This window comes from Schistocerca nitens, chromosome 9 (assembly GCF_023898315.1).
Source record: "Schistocerca nitens isolate TAMUIC-IGC-003100 chromosome 9, iqSchNite1.1, whole genome shotgun sequence".
In the NCBI taxonomy this organism is placed as follows: Eukaryota; Metazoa; Arthropoda; class Insecta; order Orthoptera; family Acrididae; genus Schistocerca; species Schistocerca nitens.
This window is the reverse complement of record NC_064622.1, coordinates 165,570,251-165,593,579: the sequence shown is the minus strand read 5'-3', so window position 1 is coordinate 165,593,579 and position 23,329 is coordinate 165,570,251.

Below are 23,329 nucleotides of genomic sequence, written 5' to 3'. Positions count from 1 at the left end.
TCTCTTATAGTTTTTTTTTATAAATTTTTAAGGTTTAGATTTGGCGTTGTTTCAGCAGTCGGAAATCATAACTTAAACGTGTCCTCACAACTAAAAAAATTTGTATGTTAAAGAATACTCAAGATATCAGTACGGAATTTTGGAATAAGTTTGTGTATTATATCTAAATGTTAAAAAAATTACCATATAGATATATTAAAATCTTCCAAATGAAAAAAAATTACAAGTAGTTGTGTTTTTTTTATTTTTTTATTTTTTTTTACAAAAACTGCAATATCTAGAGTCTCAGACCTGATAGAAAGCTCAAATTTGTTTTAAAATACTCTTAATTGTATAGGCTATTAGATAAAAGAAAAATTATGTTGGCTTTTTAACCTGTTCAATAGTTATCTAATTTTTTAAATAATATTAATTATATTTTAAAAATAAAAAGTACCAAGTGACTTAGACACCAAAAATAAGTTTTTGTCTTCTTGGAGTAACAATGTATGCTTGGATTTTGTTTTGTTATTCCTGTGTTTTGAAGTAAAAAAATATTACAGTGTTAAATAATGCTTGGATAGTATTTTATTAAGTTTATTCGAACTTTCAGTAAGTACTGTTACTTAGTTTACAGAGATTCTTTTCCAGTATCCTATAAAAGTAACCAGAACAGTAATCAGACCAAAAGTGAAATCAGTATGTCAGATATTCAAACCTGTAGCGTAGGGTTATTTAAAAAATCTGACTGTTTCCAAACAACCTACACACCTTCAAAAAAGTTACAACCGGTACCTGAATTGAGTGAGGAAGAAAAAAATTTGATCCACTTACGATCTGGAATTAATCTGTGTGAATTTAGGAATATATGTTCACACCACATCTACTACTTTTTAAATGTTTTTGAAAAGTATCAAACAACATGTGTAGACCCACTAAAAAAAACCACAAAAAGTCCATCAAAAGTCGTTGAGAAGTGTAGGCTTGGATCTTTCTATATAATTACTGACAAAAAATAGTAGCATAAAACCTGGACAAAAGCTTTGCTCAACATGCCGTAACTTTTGTGAGGAAAAATTAAGAGTTGAAGTCAATGAAAGTGAAACAGATGATGAAGTCATGGTTGAATTAGAATCTTGGAATCCAGAAATGAATCCCTTGTACAAACAAACATTGCTCTTGATAATTTAGGTTTAACACTGATAAAGCTTCATGGCTTGTCAGAACAAAGTAAAGGGTCTTATTTTAAAAGGAAGGTTAGTAGTATTGAAAAGACTGCAAAAAAGGCGGTTTCAAAAGCATTAAAATATGATGCACCAAGTTCTGATCATGACGAAGAAGATACAAGTGTGGTTGAGAAAGCAAAGGATTTTGATGTAATGATTTCTCTTATGAAAGAGAAGATTTCATCTGTTGGAGGTCTAGAAAAATCCAGATTCTGACCTTGGCTCCAGATTCTTGGAGTCGAAATAAAGTGATGAAAGAATTTAATGTAAGTGAGTACATGGTGCGACAAGCTAGAAAGCTAAAATCTGAAAAGGGTATTTTGGAAACTCCTGGTCCAAAAAAAGGTAACTCTTTCTGAAAATACAGTAAGACTTGTAACAGATTTTTATGAAAAGGATGAAAGTTCCAGAGTGCTACCTGGAACAAAAGACAGTAAGTGTTCAAAAAAATGTGTACATGCAAAACAGACTCATTCTGTGTAACTTGAGAGAACTCTATTATTCTTTCAAATGGGATAATCCCGAGGTAGAAGTAGGATTTTCAAAATTTTGTTTCTTGAGACCTAAATGGTGTATCCTTGCTGGTGCTGCAGGCACACACACTGTATGTGTATGCAGTATCCACCAGAATGTTAAACTATTATTGGATGCTGTGAAAATTGAAGAATCTTATAAAGACCTAATTAAGATGCTCGTGTGCAACACGGAAAACCAAAACTGCATGCTACATCATTGCGACAGCTGTCCTGCAAATGCTGCTCTGAGTACTTAACTGAAAAACTAAGTGAAGATTATGATTTAGAAGAAGAAATTGTATTCAGTTAGTGGGTTAACACAGACAGGGCAGAAATGATCAAACAGCCTATCAGTGTTGAAGACTACATTTCTTTATTGGTTAGGTCATTGGAAAAGCTCACCCCGCACTCGTTTATAGCAAAATCCCAATCAGCAGCCTTTAAAAGATTGAAAGAAGACCCACCACCCAAAACAGCAATTATTGTGATGGATTTCAGTGAAAATTATTCCTTTGTTATACAAAATGAGATCCAAAGTTACCACTGGAATAGAGGTGGTTGTACTCTACACCCAGTTGGAGTTTTCCTAGGAAATGAGGAAAACAATGTTTTTGTTTCCAACCACTGTTTTATTAGTGATGACCAAGAACATGACACTGGTTTTGTTAACTTTGTACAAAAAGAAATTACAAAGTGGCTGTCATTACATCATACTGACATTGACTCAGTTCACTACTTTACAGATGGTTGTGCTGGGCAGTACAAAAATAGAAACAGTTTTAAAAATTTGACTGAACACTTGAGAGACTTTAATTTGAAGGCCCAACACACTTTTTTTGCAACAAGTCATGGGAAGTCAATTTGTGATGGCCTAGGAGGAACTGTTAAAAGAATTTTAAGGAAAGCCAGTCTAGAGCTTTCAGATGAAGAATAAATAATGACAGCAATCAATGTGTAAAAGTTTTGTGAAAAAAGTATTGAAAACATTCATTTTCACTTTATTGACAAAAAAGAAGCTGATTTGCTACGGTTAAAACTAGAAAAACGTTTTTCAGCAACCCGAACCATTCCTGGAACAAGAAGTTTTCATAACTTCAAACCACTTCCAACAAACAACCTTGAAATTAGAAGGACTACAGATAGTGTTAAACCCTCCTTAGTCTTTTCTTTCCATTCTTCTTCTGATTGGGTTCGTGTTGAACCATGCAAATCATGATGGTAACTGGTACTTTGGACAGGTAAAAACAATATTCAATGATGAAGAAGATGCAGAAATTCTATTTCTACATCCTTCAGGACCAGCTGCATCATTTTATTGGCCTGAAAGAGAAGATTCTTGCATAGTGCCTTTGGAGCACATAGTCTGTGTAGTAGACGCACCTCAATCAAGCGGCACTGGAAGAATGTATTACTTCAAAAAAGACTGTATCAAAAGAACTGAAAGCTCTTGGATGAAGTGGAAAAACAGTTTGAATCAGCATTAATGTTTATTAAAAAGACAAAATTACTCAAAAAAATTCAATGTTTCAAGCAATCAATTGGGTTATACATAAGTGTTGTAAGAACACTATCTTTGTACATAATTCTATTGTAATCTACTACAATTAATAAACATGTTAAAAAGCCATCATTATTTTTGTTTTATCAAGTAGCCTATATGTTTAAGAGTAAATTAAAACAAATTTGAGCATTCTATCAGGTCTGAGACTCTAGATATTGCAATTCGTATAAAACAAAACATCCGTTAAAAAAAAGAAAAAAAAATACATATATATATTTTTTTTCATAGAAAATATTAATATATTTTAATAGTATCATTTATACCTTCAAATATTTATAATAAAGAAACTTGCTGCAAAAATTCATGATGTTATCTAAAAGAGTTTTTAAGATAAGCAATTTTAAAGTTTTGAATACAAATTAAATTTACCATTTCCAAAGGTTCGGAAAACGCAAAACATAAAAACTTTAAAAATTTATAAAAAAAACTATAAGAGATACAACAAAAAAAATTGCAGGTGTTGTCAGGATGGTATTAGAACCATTTGAGCTAAATTTCATGAAAATCTAAGGAGGTGGTTGTAAAATTTATTTTCTATTGGGTGATTTGATATGGAATGACCCGTTTGCATTCACTCTATGTAACTTTGAAAGTGAAGAAAACTTGCTAGCTTTCAGACTAAATGCTGCGGGCACACGTGATCGTGCGAGCGCGCACACACGCGCTCTCTCTCTCTCTCACACACACACACACACACACACACACACACACACACTCACACTCACACACTCTCTCTCTCTCTCTCTCTCTCTCTCTCTCTCTCTCTCTCTCTCTAAAGCCACAACCTTTGGACGCAAAAATGAAAAATATAAATCTAGTCCTCACACCTCAATACAAGCCCAAAGCCCAAGATCCAAATTTCATAGAAAGAAAAACAAAGTCCCTCTGTACTAATATTGCATGACTAGTAGCAAGTAGACTAAAAAGAAAGTAATATAAAAAGAAATAGAAAGGAATCTTGGTAGCAAAGTAACTTAATGTTTTGAAAAAGAATAAAGAAATAGAATCCATTAGTTCCAAGATGAAATAATAGTAGATCACAAAGTAGTAGACTTTGTGTATGGAAAGCCAATAATCATGTTTTGTGACCACCAAGCTGTGACGTTTTTGATCACATGTAGATTGTTACATGCATGGCTAACCAGATGGGCATTACCCTTGCAGGAATATTCGTTGGAAATACGACATATTCGTGACAAGGATAATGTTATTGCTGATAAACTTTCTAGGTTACCGCACGGTATCGCTGGAACAAATGCTGTAGTAAACAAAAGTGACAACTTTCTGTAATGTTGAGTCAGAACTCTCCAGTCTAGAAAAACATTGAATTCATGTGCAAGATCATTATTAAGCTTCAGGAACAAGATTCTAAATGGAAAATTATTAAACAATACCTCTCTGAAAGTAACAGTAGCCATCAAAACACGAAATATTGGCTTCGCAACAATATTCTGTTCTACAAAAATAGTGATTTTTCTGACAGTGGAAATTTTCCATCCCCTTAGATTATATACAAAACTTCCTCTAGCATACACATATATTGTGGGGATATGCAATTGATTATAAGTGTTCTTAATTAATAACGGTATATGCGCATTACCCAAATTGAAAGGGTATTGCACAGAAAATCTTGAAAACTTGTGTAAGATGCAAAAAAGTTAAGCCAATTAATTATTCGAAAACAGAGTTGTGATCTATAGTAGTCAACAATATTCATGATTTAGTGTGATAGAATTTTACAATCTGTTTAGCAAATATGTAAAAGTGTATCCATTAAAATCTGTAAAGGTAAAGCCGATGTTAAAGATATTAACAGAAAAATACATAGTTAAAGTGCGAAAACCGAAAGCCTTGTTGACGGACAATGCTTAGTATTTTTCGTGTAGATCCTGGAAAGGGTGTCTGTGTGGAGAAAGCATTGGCCACATTCAGGTTTCTTGTTTCAACCCGAAAAGTAGTCCCATTAACGTGTATTCAGAGAACTAAATCGATTCATGAGGACGTACATCTGAAGCCAACACTACCGCTGCATAGAGTATTTGCAGAAATTCAAGGGAGTGTATAATCAGTTACCCCATTAATCTACTGGTTTTACTCGTTACAATATCTTATTTGGTAATTGTCAAACGAACAAATTGAATGAAAACTTACCAAAATTCAATAATCCATTACCTATAGACAAATCTGCCTTATTTAACCAAGTGTGTGCTGCACTTCAGCATCACGCAAAATTAAGGAAAACTTACTATGATAAACATCTGAGGAGAATTACCGGGTAGGTTGCACCAATAATCACACCCATTTAGCAATAGCTCATTTATTAACCTTAACACTTAAAAGGATCACAAAGAATTGAACTGAACATGGCGGAACAGCCAAAGATAAGCTTAGAATCCAAAGATGAATGCATATCGATGTTGGTGGCGATTTCATCGGCACCACATAGCCCCCCCTCTACGGTATGGAGTACTCTTGAGAGGCCGGGGGGGAGGGGGGGGGGTTGACTATAGCATCGGCAGGGGTGGTCCGCGGGAACCGGACCATGGTCAGCTCGACAGCATCATCGGGGAGCTGTGTGGGTAGATGTCATGAAGGAAGGTTCAGCTACCGAACCTGGAAGTCATACTGGGCGTGCTGGTTGTGCGGGCAACAGGTAGGCCGGCGGTTTGCGGGTGGAATGGAGCGACGACGTCTCTGGTGGGCGTGGCGAACACACGAAGCATGTCCAGGTCGACATCGGGAGGGAGGGCAACACATTTCACCAGGTGGCAGAGAATGGTGGAGATTGTGTCATGAGCACTGGATGAGGAGAAACACATGACGACCAGTGTATAATCACACAGTAGTATTGAGATGTCGGGATTATGTCTGGGGGAACAGGCACAAACACCTCGAGCAAGGACACGTTCAATACAGGGGTGGGTGCGTGAGAAACCTCGACAGGATGAGGCAGGCGACAGTGGAGAGGTCGAAGGGACTGGCGAAGGGCCCGGCGGCGAGGGTGTGGTTATGGGTAAGCTCGACGTGGGGAGCATGTGGTCACTCGACGGAGTGAGATCGGAGTAAAGGGCGAGGTCTGAGGAGAGCTCGACGATTGGAGCTGGAAGTCACTCAACGGAGTGTGTAAGTCCAATGTGGAGGGAGTGGTTGGAGCGTTGTGAGCCATGACAGTGAGTGAGTGGCGTGGTCGTGGCCTGAAGGGGGGGTAGAAGGAGGCTTGACATGAGCAGGCTTAAGTCTGTTGAGAGAGACTGTAACAGCTGAATCTTTCATCTGGATGACATAGGTGTTGGCTGAGCGCCGGAGAACTTGGTACGGGCCGGTACATGGAGGTTGGAGGGGAGTATGGACAGTGTCATCTCAGAGCATGACATACTCGCAATTGTCCAGAGATTTTGGGACGTGAACCTTAAGGCGGGAATGGCTGCCAGGCGGAGGGATGTGGAGGTTGATGAATCTGCGTCTGACGCGGTTCATGAAGGAAGGTAAATCAGACTGAGGAAGAGAAGCGGAAGGGCTCACAAGTTCGCCAGGGAGAACAATGTTCTGGCCTTATCCGAACTCGGCTATTGTGCCTTTGAGGTCTTCCTTATAAATCACATGAATGCCGAGTAGCACAAGGGGAAGGGCCTCCATCCATAGAGAGTCGTGGCATCGAAGTGCCGCCTTGAAAGTGCAGTGCCAGTGCTCAACTAGCCCGTTACTTTGCGGGGTCACCAGTGAGGAGGATTACTGGGTTGGTTGCACCAATAATCACACTTATTTAGCAATAGTTCATTTAATAACCTTAACATATACAAGGATCACAGAGAACTGAACTGAACATGGCGGAACAGCCAAAGATAAGCTTAGAGTCCAAAGATGAATGCATATCCATGTTGGTGTCGATTTCATCAGCGCCACACATCTGACTAAACCTGTTACTTATTGAGTTGGAGAAAGTAGCATGTTAAGATCTGCCATAAAGAAGTTAAACAAGAAGTGGCAATTAAGATATGAAGGTCCTTTCAAAATAGAATACCTCATCCTGTTGACCTTCTGCTGTCATCACGTCTCGCCACCCACCAAGATAAGAATAAGGCAAAAATGATGGAGGGCACACACGTCTGTAGCCGTCCATAGAAGAAGAATCAGAGCCGCAGTCAATAACAATGCTCGATACTTCTACATCTGGCCGGCAACTATTCAAGATGGGCAAGTTAGAGACTTACCTATTTATTTATTTATATAATAGAGGGGAAACTCCACGTGGGAAAAATATATCTAAAAACACAGATGATGTGACTTACCGAATGAAAGTGCTGGCAGGTCGATAGACACACAAACATACACACGAAATTCAAGCTTTCGCAACAAACTGTTGCCTCATCAGGAAAGAGGGAAGGAGAGGGAAAGACGAAAGGATGTGGGTTTTAAGGGAGAGGGTAAGGAGTCATTCCAATTCCGGGAGTGGAAAGACTTACCTTAGGGGGAAAAAAGGACAGGTATACACTCTCTCTCTCTCTCTCTCTCTCTCTCTCTCTCTCTCTCTCTCTCACACACACACACACACACACACACACACACACACACACAATCAGACATTTGTAAAGGCAAAGAGTTTGGGCCAAACTCTTTGCCATTACAAATGTCTGCTAGTGTCTGTGTGTGTGTGTGTGTGTGTGTGTGTGTGTGTGTGTGTGTGTGTGTACCTGTCCTTTTTTCCTTTCGTCTTTCCCTCTCCTTCCCTCTTTCCTGATGAGGCAACAGTTTGTTGCGAAAGCTTGAATTTCGTGTGTATGTTTGTGTTTGTTTGTGTGTCTATCGACCTGCCAGCACTTTCGTTCGGTAAGTCACATCATCTGTGTTTTTAGATTTATTTATTTATTCCATGTGATCTGATGGTACACAGTGTGTTGCAGATGTCGGAAAATATCATTTAACATTGTTAACATATATTAACATAAGCCTGTACTATCCTAATGTATTATATTGCTCAATGTTTTCAATTTAACACAAACAGCAAGATTACTGTGCTAAGTATTCATTTACAGAGTAAAAACAGCGACACAACAAATATGACTTCACGGCTTTGCTAAATTTTATGTTGTCTTCGATGGACTTAATACTAGTGGGAAGATTGTTGAACAGTTGGAGGCCCATGTGGAAAACTCCCTTTTTACACAGTTGAGTGTTTGTACGTATAACATATCAATGTCGGCTGCATTACCAGCTAGCTAGCAGCAGCAAACAAGATACTTCAACTTCTGCCACTCGCCAACAAAGAGGCAGTAGACTGATCAAGAACACCCCAATCCTGCTACTAGCCTATTCAGGAGGTAGCAGATGAGAAGATTGTATGACGCCTGGGTTCCTGTTGCCTAAACATTCAAGAGGCAGCAGAGGTAGCGGATGATCAGACTGTGATCGCTGCCTGCACAGTCTGATCCACCTCTCATGCGAGCAAAATAACCCGATGGGGACCTGATCGCTGACTGCAGACAGTAATCCAGAATATACTGTCTGCCTACTCCTCGAGCATCGTGCAAGAAAGAAAACAACACAATTGATTATTTTACATACTTCGTATTGTCATCATTATTTATAGTCTAATTTAATAATGAAATTGAATATAATAGAAAGAAACATTCCACATGGGAAAAATATATTAAAAAAATGCTGTGAGTTACCAAATGGGAAAATGCTGGTAGATAGACACAATAAAAAACACACACACAAATATCAAGCTTTTGCAACCCACGGTTGCTTCATCAGGAAAGAGGGAAGGAGAGGGAAAGACGAAAGGATGTGGGTTTTACGGGAGAGGGTAAGGAGTCATTCCAATCCCGGGAGCGAAAAGACTTACCTTAGGGGGAAAAAAGGACAGGTATACACTAGCTCGCGCGCGCACACGCACACACACACGCACACACACACATCCATCCGCACATATACAGACACAAGCAGACATATGTAAAGGCAAAGAGTTTGGGCAGAGATGTCAGTCGAGGCGGAAGTACAGAGGCAAAGATGTTGTTGAGTGACAAGTGATGTACGAAGGGCGGCAACTTGAAATTAGCGGAGGTTGAGGCCAGGTGGGGCGGTTACGAGGGTAGGACCCAGAGGGTAGGGAAGGTGGTTTGGGGATTTCATAGGGATGAACCAAGAGGTTACGAAGGTTAGGTGGATGGCGGAAAGAAACTCTTGGAGGAGTGGGGAGGATTTCATGAAGGATGGATCTCATTTCAGGGCAGGATTTGAGGAAGTCGTATCCCTGCTGGAGAGCCACATTCAGAGTCTGATCCAGTCCCGGAAATATGTAGACATGGCAAACACCACAGGCTATTACTAAATTACTTAGTCATGTTGTTGTTGTTGTGGTCTTCAGTCCTGAGACTGGTTTGATGCAGCTCTCCATGCTACTCTATCCTGTGCAAGCTTCTTCATTTCCCAGTACCTACTGCAACCTACATCCTTCTGAATCTGCTTAGTGTATTCATCCCTTGGTCTCCCTTTATGATTTTTACCCTCCATGCTGCCCTCCAATACTAAACTGGTGATCTCTTGATGCCTCAGAACATGTCCTACCACCCGATCCCTTCTTCTAGTCAAGTTGTGCCACAAACTTCTCTTCTCCCCAATCCTATTCAATACTTCCTCATTAGTTATGTGATCTACCCATCTAATGTTCAGCATTCTTCTGTAGCACCACATTTTGAAAGCTTCTATTCTCTTCTTGTCTAAACTATTTATCGTCCATGTTTCACTTCCATACATGGCTACACTCCATACCAATACTTTCAGAAACGACTTCCTGACACTTAAATCAATACTCCCTGTTAACAAATTCCTCTTCTTCAGAAATGCTTTCCTTGCCATTGCCAGTCTACCTTTTATATCCTCTCTACTTTGACCATAATCAGTTATTTTGCTCCCCAAATAGCAGAACTCCTTTACTACTTTAAGTGTCTCATTTCCTAATCTAATTCCCTCAACATCACCCGACTTTATTCAACTACATTCCATTATCCTTGTTTTGCTTTTGTTGATGTTCATCTTATATCCTCCTTTCAAGATACTATCCATTCTGTTCAACTGATCTTTCAAGTCCTTTGCTGTCTCTGACAGAATTACAATGTCATCGGCGAACCTTAAAGTTTTTATTTCTTCTCCATGCATTTTAATACCTACTCCGAATTTTTCTTTCGTTTCCTTTACTGTTTGCTCAATATACAGATGGAACAACATCGGGGAGAGACTACAACCCTGTCTCACTCCCTTCCCAACCACTGCTTCCCTTTCATGCCCCTCGACTCTTATAACTGCCATCTGGTTTCTGTACAAATTGTAAATAGCTTTTCACTCCCTGTATTTTACCCCTGCCACCTTTAGAATTTTAAAGAGAGATTTACAGTCAACAAAAGCCTTCTCTAAGTTTACAGATGATATAAATGTATGTTTGTCTTTCCTTAACCTATCTTCTATGAGAAGTCATGGGGTTAGTATTGCCTCGTGTGTTCCTACATTTCTCCAGAATCCAACCTGATCTTCCCCGAGGTCGGCTTCTACTAGTTTTTCCATTCGTCTGTAAAGAATTCATGTTAGTATTTTGCAGCTGTGACTTATTAAACAGATAGTTCGGTAATTTTCACATCTGTCAACACCTGCTTTCTTTGGGATTGGAATTATTATATTCTTCTTGAAGTCTGAGGGTACTTCGCCTGTCTCATACATCTTGCTCACCAGATGGTAGAGTTTTGTCAGGACTGTCTCCCCCAAGGCTGTCAGTAGTTCTAATGGAATGTGGCCTACTCCCGGAGCTTTGTTGCGACTCAGGTCTTTCAGTGCTCTGTCAAACTCTTCACGCAGTATCATATCTCCCATTTCATCTTCATCTACATCCTCCTCCATTTCCATAATATTGTCCTCAAGAACATCGCCCTTGTATAGACCCTCTATATACTCCTTCCACCTTTCTGCTTTCCCCTTCTTTGCTTAGAACTGGGTTTCCATCTGAGCTCTTGATATTCATACAAGTGGCTCTCTTTTCTCCAAAGGTCTCTTTAATTTTCCTGTAGGCAGTATCTATTTACCCCTAGTGAGATAAGCCTCTACATCCTTACATTTGTCCTCTAGCCATCCCTGCTTAGCCATTTTGCACTTCCTGTCGATCTCATTTTTGAGACGTTTGTATTCCTTTTTGCCTGCTTCATTTACTGCATTTTGATATTTTCTCCTTTCATCAATTACATTCAATATTTCTTCTGTTACCCAAGGGTTTCTACTAGCCCTTGTCTTTTTACCTACTTGATCGTCTGCTGCCTTCACCACTTCATCCCTCAAAGCTACCCATTCTTCTTCTACTGTATTTCTTTCCCCCATTCCTGTCAATTGTTCCCTTATGCTCTCCCTGAAACTCTGTACAACCTCTGGTTCTTTCAGTTTATCCAGGTCCCATCTCCTTAAATTCCCACCTTTTTGCAGTTTCTTCAGTTTTAATCTACAGTTCATAACCAATAGATTGTGGTCAGAGTCCACATCTGCCCCTGGAAATGTCTTACAATTTAAAACCTGGTTCCTAAATCTCTGTCTTACCATTATATAATCTATCTGAAACCTGTCAGTATCTCCAGGCTTGTTCCATGTATACAGTCTTCTTTTATGATTCTTGAACCAAGTGTTAGCTATGATTAGGTTGTGCTCTGTGCAAAATTCTACCAGGCGGCTTCCTCTTTCGTTTCTTACCCTTAGTCATAATTGGAATTATTTAAGACCTGAAATAACTAGGAGGCACTTTCCTTAGGCATGACATACTTTAGAAATGAGATATTTAAGGAAGAGATATTTAAGGAATGAAATAAGTGTCAAAATTATTAGACCTTTATAGCATTAAGTGTGAAATATTTAAGTTACTAAATATAGAAAATCTGAAATTTGTGAATCGTCAACCCTTTTAGGCCCGTAGACTAAATCCTTGATAAATACGAAAGTATTTTTTGGCGATGTATTTATATTATAATAAGGAAGTAATCAACGCACCCCTCAGTAAAAAGGTGGGGGGGGGGAGGGGGCAGATGTAACACTGCTACCCTTTGGACGCAAAAATGAAAAGTATAAATCTTATCCAAATTTCATAGAAAGAAAAACAGTCCCCCTGTACTAACATTGCATGACTAGTTGCAAGTAGGCTGAAAAGAAAGTAATATAAAAAGAAATAGAAAGGACTCGTGGTAGCAAATTAGCTTAATGTTTTAAAAAAGAGATAGAATCCATTAGCTCCAAGATGAAATGATAGTAGATCACAAAGTAGTAGACATGACGATCATGGAGTAGAACAAGTGACCTCATAGAATATTCCTTTTGAGTACTCTTTGAGGACACTGCGAAATACAGAAGCTTAAGTTGTTCATTGTTAATGTGCTGCTAGCCCTTGCCTTGTCGTGTCTTAACTGAACTTGTGCACTTGTACGTAATATTGGTAGGCGACGTGAGATTGTTACATTTTGAAGATTTGCAATCTGCTAGAAATTATTAAAAACTGAAACAGGTAAGTCAGCAACTTTGAAAATATCTTTGAAGTAATTCAGGCTAGGAAAATAATCGGGTGTATTGTCTTAATTTGATTATTATCAACGAGAGACTGAACTTAGACCCATTGTGATAGACAATTAATAGTTCAACTGATAGGAAGTGATGAATAGTGTAAACTGTGAGGAATACACCTAAACTGCGTTAAAGTAAATAGTGTAATCTGGATCTTGCTGTAAAATCTTTGGCTGAATGTACGTAACTAATTCCACCCACCTGAAAGAAAGGTGTTTGACATTAATTTCAACCTATTTAATATTACATGCTCATGAAACATTTATCTGTGCGACAACACAGATTATCAATAGAGCGTAGCATTCATAGATATTCTTTGGCGCTCTAGAGAGTTATCGTACTGATTTAGATTTTTTAGCTCATGTGAATTGTAAACTTTCATAGATAAACTCAGGATGTATATAGACTGTAATCATGATTAGAGCAATAATATCAGTGTGTATGCATTTACGTGTAGTTAGGCTCGTACACGTCGGGGAGCAGATATTCATCTGAGTGAGCTGGTACAACTAACACACTCGGCGTAAATACAGTACAGCAAGACAATTTCTTTTCTGTGACTTTCCACGAGCTATCTGTAGCGTGAGCTACACACACACACACACACACACACACACACACACACACACACACACACACACACAAACGTAGTCCACCTGATGAATTGCAAACTTGGCATTGCCTACATTGTGTTGGCTGGATGCACAGTCCCAGGATTGCAGTTCATCAGGTGGTCTAGGTTGTGGTGGGAAGTGGGGAAGAGAGGCAGTAGGCTGGAATAGAGGTGGTCAGTGGGTAGCGACTAGCAGGTGGGAGAGAAGAAGGTGTTTTATTGGTTAGGGATGCGTGAGGGACGAGCATGTGGGCACAGGTGTTGGAGCCTGTGAAGAGCAGCACACAATGAAGTTGACAGGAAACTTGGAAGGGGGCAGGGGAACGGGAAACTTCCTACTCTAGTGTTGTAACAAGCTTACCCTACCCCATCAGAGAAAAGGCCATTTGTGAAAGCAGCCATGTCATATACCAATCCTACTGCAATCACTGCACAGTCTTTTATGTCAGTATGACAGCCAGCCAGCTATCTATCCACCCACCAGAATGATCATTGCCAAACTGTGGCCAAAGAACTTTCATCCACACCAACTTTTCTGAACTATGAGCGTTATCTTAGCAACTCATGTAACCCTCCTGGCATCAGTCTCCTTTAACCCACTGATCCCATATTATCCACTCAACAGTTTCACCTTCCTCTGTCTTGTTACCCCCTCCCAATTCTCATCACCACATCACTTTCATTGTGTGCCACTCCCCACCTGCTTGGTCATCACTATCCACAGGCCTGGCCTGTGAATGTTCCAACCTAATGCTATATTTCACATGTTTTATCAGTGCAGCTCACTATCTTTTGAAACTGCATGAAAGATGATGAATGAAATAAATGTCATGTTAGGTTTTGTCTTTCAGTAATGCCAGTTCTCTGAGATGTTGAGACAAGCAACAGGCTGTGGAATCTTCAGCATACTAATTTGGTTAAAACTTGGTCATATGAACTCCCCAAGGACATAGAAGATATATCTTAAAATGAAGGTTGACTGATTAGAAAACACAACAGATGGAGCCCAAAAATGTGTTTGGAGATCGAGAAACACACTGTAATGACTTGCATTATATTGAGCTCCATGCTGGGCACCAAAAATGTGTTGAACGTGAAAAGGATGTGCAAATGGTCTCCTGTTGGGTGCAAAAATATGTGGTAAATTAAGTAATATTGAGCCCAAGACAGAAAATGTGACAAATGGGAGTTTTTAGCATTGATATAGGGAAAAGTTTATTGATTTTCTTATTCTCTGGGCACCAGATTTGATTATAATTAATCAAACCAGATGCCACTTCTTCACTGGATGTATGCAAAACACCAGAATGACTGAGAGCTGGACACAGATACTAATATCAAAACACCTTATTGAAACAGCAACAAAAAAAAAACAGTAAACATTAAGTACAGGGTCTCAGAGTCCTTGAACGGGTGTTTTGAGAAGTTGGCTTGTCAGTTAAATTTTGCAAAATTCAATTGATCAACATCAGTGCAGAATTGGCTCTCAGCAAGTGTCAATCTTTGGTTTTATGCATCTTGCGCTCTTATCTTCTCCTTCATCTCTGCAATTGGGCGGTACCTGCTGGGTTATTGGCAGTAATTGGTGTTGTATGGCCTATTCCCTTTGTACATGCTGAGAGAATTGGTGCTGTGGTTCACTGGTGGTTGCTAAACAACCACACATCTATCATTCAGGTAGTAGCAATGGTCAGTTCTCTGAAGTTTTGTGTGCCTCTGGGTTACAGAGAAGCCACCCAGGAAATTAGATTTTAATCAGATGGCAGTGGCCATGAGAGTTACTCGTTGGCAGCAGAGTCAAAACTTGGATCAATATTGGACTCGAAAATGCTCTTAGCAACATCACATGGGAGACAGAAGGCTAGCTTCATAAGAGGAAACAAAGTTGAACACTCATGAAATTAAGCATTGAACTGGAATGAAATTCAACATAGACTGAAATGGAAATCAGAACAACAAGGAGTAGACTTAAGTCATTGCGTGATCAGATCAATGTCAAGGGTGAGTGCAGACCAGGTCCTGACTACCATGTCTTGAGACCTAAGTGCCAACATAAAGTCTCGCGAAAGAATGCTACAAAGTCTCACTCTCATAAAAAAAAAGAGACTGCTGAACATTGTCTTTCTGCCAACAGCGGCCCTATCTGCTCTGTAACTACCCAGTTTTTGTGCATGTATTCTCTTTTGTGCACTTCCAGCACACTGAAATTTGTTGTCACACCTTATCACTGGCTAATGATGTGTTGGTGCCAGCCCATTGATGATTGATTCCTCTTAAGCTGTTCTCCTCATTCCAATGGGGCAACCTTCTATTATTATGGACCTTTTGTGTACACATATCCAGCAAGTTTTCTCATGGTTTTGCCCTGCAGGATGACAGCTTACGATGTGTTGCAGATTAGCTTATCTGCTCGAGAAGCCTTCAGTTGGCTTCAGTGTGGATGGTTACCTGTAGGACAGTTAGTTTCCCCATTATGTTTCTCATTGAGGCACTGGTTTAGAGGAAGAATGTGTTTTCCTAACACAGAGAGTCAACTGGCGACAAATACCTCGTCAGTCATGAGCCTTTCAGAGTAACGTCTCACTAGTAGGAAACCATGCTCTACTCTGGGTGTCCACTTTGTCACTCACATTTTGAGGAAGGGTTTCTACGTACCACCAACAAGCAGTTAAACTATCGTTTTTGTGTGTAAAGCTGGTGCTTTCTAGTACTCGTAACATACTGCCTGTTTTACTTTAGCTTTCAGTACAGCGTATTGTCTGGTGTTGATGTTTTCCTTTTTTTAAACAGCGACTTCCTTTTGCATAAAAAGAGCTGTTTTGGACCCTCAGCTTACAATTCCAATGCCTGCAATTTCAGCCTCTCAAGAACTTAGAAGTTTCAATACTTAAATGTGTTAGAAATGATGTGAAAAGTCTTTTTTCTTATGCTGTAAAGATGTGTGATGGTCCCTGGATGTTAAGTTTTGATTGTATAGGATAAGATGGGATTGGGGATGGCCGTGGGCTTGTGTATCGAAATTTTGATACTATTTATTTTAAAAAGGAATACACCTGGCTACAGAAATAACTCATCAAAAGTAACCGATTGCGTGTATTCGTGTTTTATTTTTTGTGGTGAAATTCTGAAAGCTGTTATGAGTGACTAGCCAACACGTTAGCATTGTGATCACTTACTGGAGTCATGTATTGTTTGCTTGTATGATGGTGACACCTCCTGAAGGAAAAGAAACTGGCCGGCCGAAGTGGCCGTGCGGTTAAAGGCGCTGCAGTCTGGAACCGCAAGACCGCTACGGTCGCAGGTTCGAATCCTGCCTCGGGCATGGATGTTTGTGATGTCCTTAGGTTAGTTAGGTTTAACTAGTTCTAAGTTCTAGGGGACTAATAACCTCAGCAGTTGAGTCCCATAGTGCTCAGAGCCATTGGAACCATTGGAAAAGAAACCTTGTGTTATGTAAATGAAGTAAGATCTATGTTTAAGCTTATTGTTTAACCATATGCGGCCATTCAAAAATCTCCCAAACAAGGTTAAGAATCAGGTAGATAGTCCAGGTACCAGCTGGTGAGCATGCGGTGTCATTAGTAGGCTAATTCCAGATCACAGCATTATTTGACTCTACATCTCAAATGTTATTTATTTTTGACCATAAAATGTGCCAAAAACATACATTATTGTTCTGAAAACTTAGTTCCCATGATGTCAAATGCATTTTTATTGTGCTTTGAACTTTTTGGGCTTGCTGATTAAACTGTTACTACTGTAAGGATTGCTGTTTAGACTCCACACTGGTGTGAGCAACAAGTTTCATTGCCAACCATGATGCGGCAGAAAGTCCTCCACCTCTTTCAGGTATTGATAGTTTCACATGTAGCTGAACTTTCTAGCGATTTATCCCTTTGGTAAATAGAGAAAACAAGAACAGAATGAGAAACTTCGGATATTCCAACATGAACAATCTGTGCGTACTACCGTGCAAACAAAGTGTGGTCACTGGAGTCTGTCACATTTTTATGTTCACTTAGATCTTATTTGTATGACACTGATAGATGTCTGAGTTACAAAGAAGAATTGTTTTGTAGATGTAAAAACATATTCTAAACAAATTGTTGCCATAATCTAATTCAGAAAACAGATTTCAGAATGTCAGTGATTTACCTAGATTGTGATGGTTCCTTTCATAAGAAAAAAGTAGATCCCTAATGACTTCTATTGTTTGTGATTTATAGACTAGTGTCTGTTAAGCATTGCAAAATGAAGTAAAGCTGCATCTCTCAGTATTTGATATACCACTCTGTTAATGGGTGTAATTAGGTGTTTCCTGAGAGCAAACATACACCTGCAAAGAAAGGTAGTATTCTGAATATCCTGATCCTGAAAATAAAAAGGTAATAAGTGAAATGATGCCATAACTGATACACAGACATGGCAGTAATGTGTGATGCTATCCATGTGGTGGCTTATAATTTCATTCCTGTGGGTGATTTGCTATATACTATTTGTGCTTACATTGTTAAAATTTAAATTTGACCTTCTAATTCCAAAAGAGCTGATGCTTTTGAATTTGGTGGGATTCCCAGTTTCCGTCTGATGTAGCTTGTTTAAAACATTTGTGGCATAATGCAGATGCCCTCTCTGTACTGTACACAAGGTGAATAAGTGTACATGGAAATTCATTTTGTACACGTACTATGCACTGTGTATGTATATAAATCACAGTCTGTCTGAAACTAATTTTTATTGTTTGTAACAAAATACCTGTGAGATGTAAATAACAGGGACATGATTGTATCTTTGAAGATATCTCCACACTATTCTTACTGCTAACATTTGTTGAAGTATTTTATTCGCCTACATTTTCCCAGAAGATAAATCTGTACAGGGGTGAAAGTATACTACATAAGTTAGTACTATGTCAACACAGTCGAGATACTCCCAAGTGCAATATGTGCCAAGCTAAACTACAGTACCGTTACACCGTATAAGATTATTTACATGATGCCTCCATCTTAGTTTGTTGTTCAACTCGTCTACACACAGTATTTTATTTATATGACTATTGTAAGTGACTTACCAGTCGGAACCTTACACAGCGTTACTACTTGTCATAGTTTCAATTAATGTTTCAGTACAAAGTAAGTGTTGGAGTTGAAATTAGATTAAAACGGGGCATTTTTTGTAAGCTGCAATGTTGTCAAAATAATCAGTCATAAGAAGATATCAGATCATTTATAAGGCATCATACTAATAAACCAGAAGTGTTCAGATGCATATCTGCATATCATGTTGCTTAGGATCCAACTAAATAACAAGTGATGCATCAATCTTTTGAATGCCCATCTTTCTTGACTGGCTTTCGAAACTCTATGTTAGTTTGTCCCACACAATGTTTTATTACGGGGTTTTACAATTCATACTGACACAATGCTTACATCATTCTGAAGAGCAATATCAGTGATGTGTCTGACGTTAAGTTTTGCATCTCTTCTGTGGTAGTAAACTACCTAATTTTCGAAATTTTTAGATTTGCAGTCAGCTGCAAACTGACACTGTGAAATCATAAATTCTGCAGAGGAAACCTGAAAGATGGGTAAACAACTGTTTTGAATACTTAAGAGATTGTTCCCACTCTCTGCCATCTGCACATCTTCTAACTCGTTTCTTGAAAAACCAAACTTCTAAAGAGTAATCCAGTGCTTCTGAAACCAACATAAATTTTGTAATTGGAAGAATTAACGAGCATGCCAAGTCACAGAACAGTTCCTTAAAATTTTTGTGAGCTGCCATATATCAATAACTAGCTGCATGATATTTGGGCACAGAGTCTTTTGGTCATCTTCAGGTGTATATTGACGAAAGTGAATTAAGCTCATCTTTTTAAACCACACCGACACATGCATGGTGTGCTACTTATCACTTTCAGTATAGATGCTAGAGTGCATGTGGATCTGCTGCAAGTCTGTGCACTGCTGGGAGCATCCTCTTCATTATCATATCAATTGTTGTCACATGGTAAATTTGCAGAATGATGCCATTATGCAGAGCTTGAAGTTATTCTATAACAGGGTTCCATGCATTACCTACATGGAAAGTGCTGCCACGATTGTTAACTGCCTCAGTCAGTCATATTTCCTCTGATTCATTGATAATGGAGCTATAAAAGTTTGAAGTGGGGGCCAAAATTTTTGTTTTGTTGTGTTTCATTGAATGACTAGTAGAATTACAGAGCTCTGTGACAGTGGATTTGCTGTCTTGGAGGAAGTCAGTGGGCTGCTGGTGTTTCATGATGTGCTCCTTTGTGTACATGATTTGCCACAGTTGTTCAGGAGCACATCATGGAATACCAGCGGCTTACTCGCAATCTCCAAGACAGTAAAGCTACTACCACAAAACACTGTAATTCTACTGGTCATTTGGTGAAATATACAAAAACAAAAATTGTGGCCTACCTCAAACTTTTGGAATTTTGTTAACAGTGAGGCAGTGGAAATACAACTGTTTGAGGCCCTTACCAGTCGGGATGGTGGTTTCCATTTAGATAATGCATGCAATAATGTTACAGAAAAACTTCCTTCTTTGAATAATTGGCATCATTCTGCAAATGTACTGTTTGAAGACAACCAATCTTATATTGAAGAGGTTGCTCCCAGCAACACAGACATGCAGCAGTTGCACACACAGTCTAGTAACACTTGCACAATCACAACATGCATGCACTGGTGCAGTTTTTACAGAGGAGCACTGTGTACTTTCACTAGTGTGTACCTGAAGATGGCCAGGAGTCTCTGCAATGAAACATCATATCATATATATCATGGCAGCATCTTATTCACATGCAGCAGTTGGCCCAAAATTTTATGGTGCATTCTATTGTCAGGTAAGTTTTAAATTCCACTGTCACAATATAATTTACATGAAAAATAAAAACACACACAATGTGATTCAGGAGGAATGTCAGATAATTTTTGAAGTGATTCTACATGTGAAAATAAACTGAAAAAGTCCTATTAACATTTGTCCAATTTTTGATCCTTGCAGAACTTGAGTGGGTCGAAGGCTATACACATCCATGAATCATTATAAAGACAAGTGTGAATATTACTTACTGAAATGCTGTGTAGGCGTTGTGATGGACAGAATAATGGTGTTATAGGTGGCTGATCCATCCTACAAGAGGTGTTCAAAACGTCCCACACTCGTCTCAATGCACTTGTCAGCACCTTGAACAGTGTGTTGTGTTGCACATTGAACATCATCTCAGCAGGTTTTAACCCTTCCACGGACCCTGGGGCGTAAACTGTCCACTATTTCTTTATAACATTGAAGGGAATATGTGTTACCATTTCTGTACGCTTCTGGCCTCTAGTGGCAATCTGCTGCACCAGCTGTAGTTTGTTTGTTGTGAAATATAGTCCTAAGGACTGTGGGAAGTATATATCCTACCAAACAATGGTGTTTTAATGGATCTTAGGAAGTTTGGTTCCCACCAAAGCAGTTTGTGGAAGGGGCTTGGGAAATACACTCACCACAGAATTAATCTGTCATTTGTGGTTCTTGGGAAGCATACATAAAACCAACTTAGAGGTATCCCAAAGCTTGTGGGAATATGTCTTATTACCTCTATGTATGTCTGACATCTTTTGGTAGTACATTGCACCAGATGTATGAAAACTATACTACAATCAGTTTCAGTTTGTCGTGGAATTGCTACAGTTGTCGGAACACATTTCTTTGCTTATTATTATTGTGTCCAGTATCAGCTCATAACTTTATTGCATGATAAAATTTCTAAGACTTTTTTCACATTGTGGTAAGTAAACTTTAATATAAATTTTTTAAATAAAGTAAAAGATAACTTGATCACAATTATAACTGAATAGTAAAAGATTATCTTCACTGGGTTTCAACAAAACAATGCACCTGTGAAAGGGTTAATGCAGGCAACAGTGTCAATGATGTGAGTGACATGTTCTTCGCATGTCTACACCTTTGCAGTATACACATTCTGCATTAACGAGCGTGATAAACATAAGTCTATTGGAGTTAGGTCGGGTGATCAAGCAGGTCAGTTAATGGGTCCGTCAGATACTGTCCACCATTGAGAAAATGTGTTATTCAGATACTGATATACACGTCTGGTATAGAGACTCAGTGATCCATTATGTTGCAGGTACATTTACCATTGTTGCTCAAATGTCACCTCTTCCAAAAGTGCAAATTGATTTTCTGCCAGGAAACATGCATACCTGCGTCTGCCCTGTGATTTGGCAGGAACACAAGGTCATCAAGCATATCACACCAGACGTTCACTAAGAACCTAACTTGAAATCTTGTTCCCTTGGTGTCATGTAGCTTCTTCCATCACCCATGTATGAGAATTAAGTGTGTTCATGATACCATTGCTTGTAAATTTAGCCTCATCTGTAAGTAAAATGTATTGCATGATGTCTCTGTGTACAGCTAATGATTCACAAAATTGTTGTCTGCTTACTGAATTACTAGGGTGACCAGACGTCCGGATTAATCCGGACTTTTCCTCCTTTTTAGCTCTTTGTCCGGGGTCCGGGCGGATTTTTACAGTGTCCGGCTTTTTCGCAAAGTTGAGCGTAATAAGTTAATTCTACAATTCGACCCGTTCTATTGCTCATTTCTTAAATACTTGAACTATTGGCACAGCCTTCGTAATAAACACGCACGAAGGCGGTGTTAGTAGGTGGCACCAGGATTGTCGATGTTATTGTTGATCTACTTATAAGCGAATGCAAATATCGATTATTTAAAATTTTCGTTTCGTTATCTTGACTTTGTATTGGCTTGGCTTCCTGTAGTGCACGTGTGATTTGTGAGTGTAATTTTTAACCGAGTGAGTTACGTAAAATATTTGGCTTTGGCTAAACGAAAGTATACATTTTTCTGATGTCCTTTCCTGCAAATATCCGGCTGTAAGAAAGGGATAAACGAATTTGAAGCGGAATGTAAGATTGTGGAGCTGGAACGTAAGTCTCAGTGGCCAATAAAGGTAAGAAATAACTCGACAGATTAACTGTCATGGTTTTATTTCATTGTTCCATAGTTATTCAATTTATTTGTATTCGGAAGATTAAAGTGCAGTTTACATGTCGTCAGCTGCTGCTTGAATTGTAGATGTTGGTAGCGGTGCGCCGAAAGAAGGGAGGTGAATGGTCTCACGTTTTTCGCTTTGTAAACAATTTCGTGTTGTTGACATAACAAAACAATTGACGCCACGCTGTCACCACAGTCAATGTTTTCAATTTTTTTTATATTGCTCAGTTAACCACCACCTGACCATGAGTAACAATTAACTACTAGTTTTACCGGTAGTTCCCGGCAGTCACGTGACTTGTCCAAAACTGACGGGTGGTATCCACATCTGCAGTTGACCCGTTTGATGTGCCCTCTTTTCTTATTTTGTTCTCCTTTTTGAAGCTGTTTGTCCTCCTTTCTAAACAATTGCATTTGGTCACCCTATGAATTACCTGGATACAGATGTTACACAGGCTGCAAATGGAATTGGTACAAGGCCTCAGAATATAACATTTGCCACACTTGCATTTGTGGAATATCGAGCTGACTACTAACGCCCAGAGACTGGTGCTGGGATTCCATAGTAATGTTGCAATAATGTCTTCCCTTTCCTCAACTGACTATATGTCCTCTCATTCTGATGTTACTTGTGTATTAGATGCTCTCTCTCTCTGTCCTCCTCCTCCTCCTCCCTCCCTCTCCTCCTCCCCCCCCCCCCCCCCCCACACACACTGGGTACTCTTGTAGCTGTTGCCTCAGTGCAATGTCACAGTGCTGCCATCTGTTAGAGAAGTCCCACACCTCTTGTAGG